Source organism: Culex pipiens, chromosome 1 (genome assembly GCF_016801865.2).
Source record: "Culex pipiens pallens isolate TS chromosome 1, TS_CPP_V2, whole genome shotgun sequence".
Taxonomy (NCBI): Eukaryota; Metazoa; Arthropoda; class Insecta; order Diptera; family Culicidae; genus Culex; species Culex pipiens.
In genome coordinates this window covers 77,838,646-77,847,580 of record NC_068937.1, presented here as the reverse complement: position 1 = coordinate 77,847,580, position 8,935 = coordinate 77,838,646, and the positions used below count along the sequence as shown (strand labels likewise).

General features: G+C 45.1%; 1 pseudogene; it reads right to left on the bottom strand.

Annotated features, from left to right (window-relative positions):
• Positions 1 to 1,325: 1,325 nt before the first annotated feature.
• LOC120427209 (nucleosome assembly protein 1-like 1) lies at positions 1,326 to 3,089 on the bottom strand (annotated as a pseudogene).
• Between the last annotated feature and the right edge of the window lie 5,846 nt (positions 3,090 to 8,935).

Genomic DNA, 8,935 nt, shown 5'->3' with positions numbered 1-8,935 from the left:
CCCTGAGGGAAGGTTCTACCAGGGGACATTTATCGAACCATACGACTTTGGGCAATATGGGTATCAAAATTCATGATTTTTATACTGGTGATGAAAATGGCCATTTTGACAGGATTGGCCACACCCGGAGTGGCCATGGCCCTGAGGGAAGGTTCTACCGGGGGGACATTTATCGAACCATACGACTTGGGGCAATATGGGTATCAAAATTCATGGTTTTTGATACTGGTGATAAAAATGGCCATTTTGACAGGATTGGCCACACTCGGAGTGGCCATGGCCCTGAGGGAAGGTTCTACCGGGGGACATTTATTGAACCATTCGACTTGGGGCAATATGGGTATCAAAATTCATGGTTTTTGATACTGGTAATGAAAATGGTTATTTTGACAGGATTGGCCACACCCGGAGTGGCCATGGCCCTGAGGGAAGGTTCTACCAGGGGACATTTATCGAACCATACGACTTTGGGCAATATGGGTATCAAAATTCATGGTTTTTTATACTGGTGATGAAAATGGCCATTTTGACAGGATTGGCCACACCCGGAGTGGCCATGGCCCTGAGGGAAGGTTCTACCGGGGGGACATTTATCGAACCATACGACTTGGGGCAATATGGGTATCAAAATTCATGGTTTTTGATACTGGTGATGAAAATCGCCATTTTGACAGGATTGGCCACACCCGGAGTGGCCAGTGTCTTGGGGAAGGTTCTACCGGGGGGACATTTATCGAACCATACGACTTGGGGCAATATGGGTATCAAAATTCATGGTTTTTGATACTGGTGATAAAAATGGCCATTTTGACAGGATTGGCCACACTCGGAGTGGCCATGGCCCTGAGGGAAGGTTCTACCGGGGGACATTTATTTAACCATTCGACTTGGGGCAATATGGGTATCAAAATTCATGGTTTTTTATACTGGTGATGAAAATGGCCATTTTGACAGGATTTGCCACACCCGGAGTAGTCATGGCCCTGAGGGAAGGTTCTACCGGTGCCATTGTTTGAATGAATTTAATTAGAATTAATTATTCAGGATTAAATAAATAGGCAAAGAATTAAAAAATATAAATAAAAATAGCATGACTTTTAGAGTTTTGTACAAAGTTCTTTGTCATATTGGTCATGTAGAACATAACCACCTGCACCTTTTTTTTGTTAAATTTATCTATTTTTTTGTATTTTGTTACCTGCTATTTTTTAACTGTGCTATTTTGCTAGTTTGCTTTTTTTTTCTTTTTTGCCATTGCCATTTTGCTATTTTACTGGATGTTATTTGGCTGTTTTACTGTTTTTTATGTAAGTATTTTGATCTTTTTTCAATTTCGTATTTTGCTATTTGGCTATTTTGCTATCTTGCTATTTTTTAAATTTAATAGCTATTTTGTGTTTTTTCCTTATTTAACTTTTTTGTAATTTTGCTATTTTACTGGTTTGCAGTTTTGCTTTTTCTGACATTTTCGTATCCTATTTCACTGATTTGCTATATATTTTTAAATTCTGTTGTTATTTGCTATATATTTTTAAATTCCCGAAAATGCATTGGATCGTTGCGTTGCCGACGTTTGATTGAACAACGCGAACAAAATGTTACCGGTTCCAGGAGATCCGGACATGGTACGGTCCTTTGGCCTTTTGCTTCTTCTAGCCAACTCAGGTTGGAATCGGAGGCCCGTTCTTTTTCATCTTATCGCAATCTTCTCTGGAAGACTGAATGTTGTGGGTGAGTACATAAGCCGTTTCCAAAAAATGCGAGGCTAGATCTCAAAAGGTTTCGATGGAACAGGAACAAGCAGCGAAGCGTTTTTTTCCGTCGATTCAATCCACCTCATTGTCTGGCTGGCACTCGGCCGGATTTTGGCCGTCATTTTTCTTGGCGCCGCGGTATTTCCGGTCCGCTCGTCCTCATCCTCCTCGCCGTCGTCGTCCTCGTCTATCATCTCGTCGTTGTAGTACAGGGTGGCCTTCGGGATGATGCGGACGCGCAGGAAGTGTCCAATCTCAAAGTCCGACGTAATCAGCATCTGCGTCTCGTCTTCGACGTTCTTCTCGTCCTCCTGCACCTGAGTGGGTTGAAGAACGAGGCGTTCGGCAGCATCTTCGTCAGGTGCGGATGACCCTCGCTATTTGAGCGCGTTTTTAGACGGGATTCACTGGGTCGTGCAGCTAGTGCACTTGAAAATCTCCGGGCCCTCAAAGTTGAACGGATCATCTTGGTCGACGGTGCAATGCATAAAGTGTTGTTATGTAAGGACGGTTACGGAAGTAGGGCAAAAAGTGAAACTCGATGACGTCCACATTGGTCAAGTGGGCCAGAACCGGTACGTCGTGCGGCTGGAACATGTCGACCACGGTCCAAGTATACTAGAACTCCGTCAACCAGAACGCCGGAATGTCGTCCTTGATGATCTTCGAGTACTGATTCTTATACTTGAAGGCCATCCGCTTGAAGCGTTTCATCACTTCGGCGTCAACCTTGTCCTCGGACTCTTCCTTCCACTCGACCTCACCCATCACCAACTTCGGCTCCCGATAATGACCGCTTCCGGCTTCCTGGTCCTCCAGAGGCTGGTACAGTTCATGGTATTAAATTTTGCACTCCAACGCGTAAACCTACTCGAAGAACTTGCCCTCCTTGAGGTGCTTCTTCTGAAAGTGCTTCAACGCATTCATCCGGTGCTGGATATTCTCCGGCAGGGCCTTCTCCGTCATCCAGCGCGATGCAGAACTTATGTACGCCGGGTAGTCCAAAAAGCCCGGAACCTGGTCGTCTCCGTCCGACGCCGACTTCACGGCCTTTGCGGCATTCTTAGTTCCAGGTATTCTTCCGGCTTCCGACGCGAAAATTTTTGCCCATAAACGGACGGAACTAGTTGCAGGGCGAACCCGGAATTTATTGCAACGCACTCGAGGGGACACAGGTTCAGCTGCACCACAAAAAGTAAAATTTAAAATGAATCGCAAAAACGTTAACAAAAACATAAACAAGGTCTACCGTTCTGTATTGCATGTCTGTACGAAACGGAAAATAACAAAATTTGATCCCGAATCAAATATTTTTTAATATAATGTAATGTAAATATACGGAGCTGATTTTAGTAACATAATAACTAACTTTGCCTTCGTTAGTTTGAATATTAGAGTGAAAAATTAATATTTTTAATTTTTTTTTTAAAGTTTCAAGTCACTACCTGGCACGATCAGTGTTTACGTGATAGTGGCGGCATCTATTTTATAAAATTTAGTTCTACGCAAATGACACCAGGGGGATTTAGCGTACAACAAAGGCGCACCTAGCGGCAGTTTTGGGAAACTGGCCGTCGGGCGTTCAATTGGGAACCACGAACAAAGTGTTCAAATTTCATGGTACGTTTTTCAAAATCGTACCATGGAATTTGAACACTTTGTTCGTGGTTCTGAATTTCATGAACGGTTGTTCACGATTTTGGGAACTCTTTTTTCTCCGTGTACAACGCGAACGAGAACAAAAGCTGAAACACCAACTGCAACGTGCAGAGCAGGAAAGTCTGGAGCTGATTAGAGAGAAGGATCGTGTCCTGGCCGAAAACCAAAACCACCAGAAGCGCTTTGACGAATTTCAAGAGGACTTGATCAACCAGTTCAACGAGATGCTAAATCAGCAGCAGAACAACGCCAATAGCCTACCTGAATCCTCGGACAACTGGTATGACCGGGAGCTGCAGCAGCTGCAGCGATCACGAGAGTTGTCAACGCGCACGCTGAACAAGAAGAGACAAGCGACGGTGAAGGTAGAGACCAGCCAAAGGAGCGGTTGAACGTTGTCAACAAGATCGAAACCCATAAGGCGTGTCCGGCTTGCGGCGTCGAAGGTCACTCTGCGAAGGACTGTATACAATTCAAGGATCTGAGCTTGGATGATCGCTGGAAGGTGGTTAAAGCGAAAAAGCTTTGTCGACGTTGTTTGACTCCGCACTCCCGTTGGCCGTGCAACGCTGAAGCCTGCGGGGTGAACGGTTGTCAAAAAAGATACCATCGACCTCTGCATTACGATCACCCACCGGTAGAACCTCAACGTACCGAGCCGACGAACGCCACGGTCACGATTCACCGCCAGCCAAATCCGACGACCCTATTCCGAATCTTGCCAGTCACGCTGTACGGAGCGCGGGGGCAGGTTGACACGTTTGCCGTCTTGGATGACGGATCTTCGGTGACCCTTGTGGAGAGATCGATTGCGAACAAGCTGGGAATTGCAGTAGAAGATTCCTCTCTCTGTATCCACTGGACCGGTGGCATCAAGAAAAACATCTCGAACACACAACTGGTAGATCTGGAAATTTCCGGGGTCAACAACTTAAATCGACTTAAAGCGAAAGCAGTTTACACCGTCGAAGGATTGGGATTGCCAGACCAGTCGATGAATTTCGAGGCGATGGCGGCCAAGTACGATTACTTGCGAAGTCTTCCTGTACAAAACCTGATGTCCGCGGTTCCTGGTGTACTAATCGGGCTGAACAACTTACACCTGATGGCCCCCTTGAAGCTACGTGAAGGCAGAGAAGGCGAACCAATCGCCACGAAAACCCGTCTTGGCTGGGCAGTTTACGGAGCTTTCCCGGGGCGTGAGGCGCCCTTCCTACACCGGCAGATGCACATCCACGGAAGCCCGACCGGCGACGAACTCCACGAGTACGTGCGAAGCTTCTTCGCTGTTGAAAGTCTAGGCGTTATAGCTGCACCTGGTGCCGTTGGTCCCGACGAGCAACGAGTAATAAAAATGCTAATAGAGACCACCAAGCGGACGGCAAGCGGCCGGTTTGAAACTGGACTTCTCTGGAGGCACGACTACATCGAGTTTCCTGACAATAGAGCGATGGCTGAAAAACGGATGAAGTGTCTAGAAAAACGTTTGCTGAGGGACCCCGTGCTGTACGACAACGTTCGGAAGCAGATAGCAGATTTTCAGCACAAGGGTTTTGCTCACAAAGCTACACCAGAGGAGCTGCAGCGTTTTGACCCACGCCGAACCTGGTATCTGCCACTTGGCCTGGTGATCAACCCGAGTAAACCCGGGAAAGTTCGCCTCATTTGGGATGCGGCGGCGAAGGTCGACGGAGTTTCGCTTAATTCGATGCTGCTCAAGCGACCCGACTTGCTTTCACCTTTGCTGTCCGTGCTCTTCAAGTTCCGGGAAAGGCAGGTTGCGATTGGCGGTGACATTGCACAGTGGTCCGAAACCGAAATCTAGCGTGACAAAATTGATAGCGGCCACACGTTAAGATTTAGAGCTTTGGTGTCTTCGGGACAAATGATCAGGGTCAATAGGGACATCTTTTGGTATGGTGGACATTAGGGTGGTCCAAATTTTAGGGTGGTTCAGAATTTTTATTTTGGCGGGATGACGAGATAGCGCTTTGGTGTCTTCAGAAAAGTTGTAGGGAACACCATTCTGAGCAACTTTGCTGAAGGGCACAAAGCTCTATCTTCAAACGGGAAGTTTCTAGAGCCATTTTTGTTATTTAGGTTTGGGTGTTTATGAAAAAATGAGTTTTTTGAATTTATCAACTCAGGCTTATGTCGTAGTGAGTTGGTGTCTTCTAGACATTTGAAAAGCTTATCAAAACACACATTGATCTTCCAAGAGAGCGAAAATCTGACCTTTTAAACGAAAGTTATAGCCAAAATACGACAAAAAAGACGCCATTTTGAAATGTGAATAACTCGAAAAGGTGGTGGAGTTTGACCTCGCTCTTAGAAGCATCTGAAAGTACACATTCTAGAGTATATTTGCTGAAAATATCTCGGAGGTCTTTTTTGTTTAACTCATTTAATCTTAATTAGAAAATGAGCATTTTTAAATCGTTTTTTGCCCATAACTTTTGATAGAATTGGCCAAAATTCGTTTTTCAAGAACGAAAATGTTCATTTTGACAAGCTCTACAATTGTCTGGAAGGGCTCAAAAATGTGCAAAATGATCTAGTGGTTGTAAAAGAAGAAACAAGTTTTTACTGAAATATTTCAGGAATAAATTTAATTATATTGTTGATTCCTGAAATATTTCAGTAAAAACTTGTTTCTTCTTTTACAACCACTAGATCATTTTGTACATTTTTGAACCTTTCTAGACAAATGTAGAGCTTGTTAAAATGAACATTTTCGTTCTTGAAAAACGAATTTTGGCCAATTCTATCAAAAGTTATGGGCAAAAAACGATTTAAAAATGCTCATTTTCAAATTAAGATTAAATGAGTTAAACAAAAAAGACCTCCCAGATATTTTCAGCAAATATACTCTAGAATGTGTACTTTCAGATGCTTCTAAGAGCGAGGTCAAACTCCACCACCTTTTCGAGTTATTCACATTTCAAAATGGCGTCTTTTTCGTCGTATTTTGGCTATAACTTTCGTTTAAAAGGTCCGATTTTCGCTCTCTTGGAAGATAAATGTGTGTTTTGATAAGCTCTTCAAATGTCTAGAAGACGCCAACTCGCTACGACATAAGCCTGAGTTGATAAATTCAAAAAACTCATTTTTTCATAAACACCCAAACCTAAATTACTAAAATGGCTCTAGAAACTTCCCGTTTGTAGATAGAGCTTTGTGCCCTTCAGCAAAGTTGCTCAGAATGGTGTTCCCTACAACTTTTCTGAAGACACCAAAGCTGGTAACACTGCTGTGAGAGTGAACTTGTTTACATTACGACGCGCTGAAACTTCTTCCGAATTAATGCTGTAAAACTCCAAGAAACTGCTGCTACCTTCGCCACCTAGCTGCCCTCGCCCCGCCCAACGTAAGCAAAGTGAAAAACAGCGATGATCGATGCTGAGTGAGAAGAATTGAGCAATCAAATTTCCGCACTTGAGCACAGTAACTTTGAGTCGCCATAAAAACCGGGCCGCCCACCCGTGTTGCAGTGTATATTGACATCCGCTTCTGTCAAACACTTGCCTGCTTGCCAAGTACTGTCGCTCCTGATGCCGAATCGCTCCTCTTGCTCCCAGCTCATCTGCTACTAAAAAACGCTCAGGCCGCCACGAGAATTATTCACTATACAAGTACAAAGGCATACATCGCCCTGCGCCTAAATTTGCTCATAAAACCGCCAAACTCTGTACCAAAAGATCTCGATGTAACTGCCACTTTGAACGAGAATAAAGACGACTGGTTTGCTGTTTGTTTTTATTTACGACGGACCGCCCTGCTCCACCCGCCTCATCACCTCCGCTGCTATAATTTCTTCGTCTGCCGCTGCTACTGGTCTGCAAGATCTTCGCTGTGATCACACATCAACAGAATCGTCGCTGTAAGTAGGTCTGTGTTGCCGTGGTGTCGCTTCTTTGTCCTGGTGTACACTGTATTCGCACACTACCTACCGGCCGTTTCGATTCAGGGACAACTAGCGCCATCTGTGGACGAGCACCAGTACCATGGATTCAAATTTGATTGCAGAGTTGCCAAAAATCTTGGAAGCAGTTAAGGAGGAGTCAAAAAGTGTAAAGGAAATCGTAGCTAGCCAACAATTCCTATCAAACCAATTTGACAAAATGGTTCAAATGATGGGTTCGCTGAGTGATGAAATTAAGCGCCTACGTGCAGAGAACGGCCTTCTAAAGCTATCGCTTAGCAGACTCGCCGACAATGCGAAGTCTATATCGAATGTGGTTGAGCAAGCTGAAAAGGACATCGATAGTCACCACAGAGCCCAGCTTTCTATCAATGCAATGGTGTTAGGCATACCGCGAACACCACAAGAAGACACCAAATCTATCGTGCTCGAGATCTGCGATATTTTGGGCTACAAGGATGGAGAAAAAAACATTGTATCATGCTGTCGAGTTGCAAACTCAAACGCGGTTTGCCCGCCGATTCGGATCTCATTCAAACATGTAAGGGCCAAGGAAAGTCTACTCGACCATAAATCAAGCTTTGGGAAACTGGATGTTGCTACTCTCCAAGGTGTGCTCGGGCCAAAAGGAACAACAGGCAAGGTAGTAATTCGTGACGACCTATCACCACTCTCAATGAGGATTTTCCAAGAGCTCAAGCAGTTACAAAACTCACTAGAGCTGCGTTACATCTGGCCTGGGCGACATGGCGCAATAATGGTGAGGCGTACTGATCGATCAAAGGCAATCCCGATCCAATCACGCCAAGACATCCAGAAGTTGGCGTTATCGTGTCGCAAACACTAGCGAGCATTGCTTGTCAGCGGTCATCTATCCAGAACACTACAATGAACCTAATCCAGCATGCTAGAAATGAGAACGTAGATGACCCCTCGTCTCTACGCCTACCCCCAGATTCTACCGTCTTCAAAATACTCCAGATCAACATTAGAGGACTCAACCGAATGGAAAAACTCGACTCCCTGTGCGTTTACCTGCACAACCTGAATGCCAGCATAGACGTCATCGTTATAGGAGAAACGTGGATTAAACAAGGCAGATCGCAGTACTACAACATCCCCGGCTACCACAGCGCTTTTTCCTGCCGCAAAACCTCAGCTGGTGGTTTGGCGATCTTCGTACGGAACGATCTCAATTTTGAAGCTAGGACTAACGTCGCTGATGGTGGATTTCACCACATTTCCATAAAGGTTGACAAAAGCCCGTCCTCGGTATTCGTCCATGGTCTGTACCGCCCACCTAGTGACGACACATCGCGATTGTTTTCGGCGATAGAGGAAATTCTTGCTAATTCGGATCCTGCGTCCCCATGCTTCATAGTCGGTGATGTCAATGTACCCGTAAACCAGCCTCATAATGTGAACGTACGAAGATACAACCAGTTGCTGAACGCCTTCAGCGCGACAGTGTCCAACACGATCATCACCAGACCGATTAGTAGCAACCTTCTTGATCACGTGGTGTGCAGTATTGCTGACTCAACTCGTGTTTCTAACTACACCATACCATGCGAACTCAGTGATCATAGCTACGTGCTAA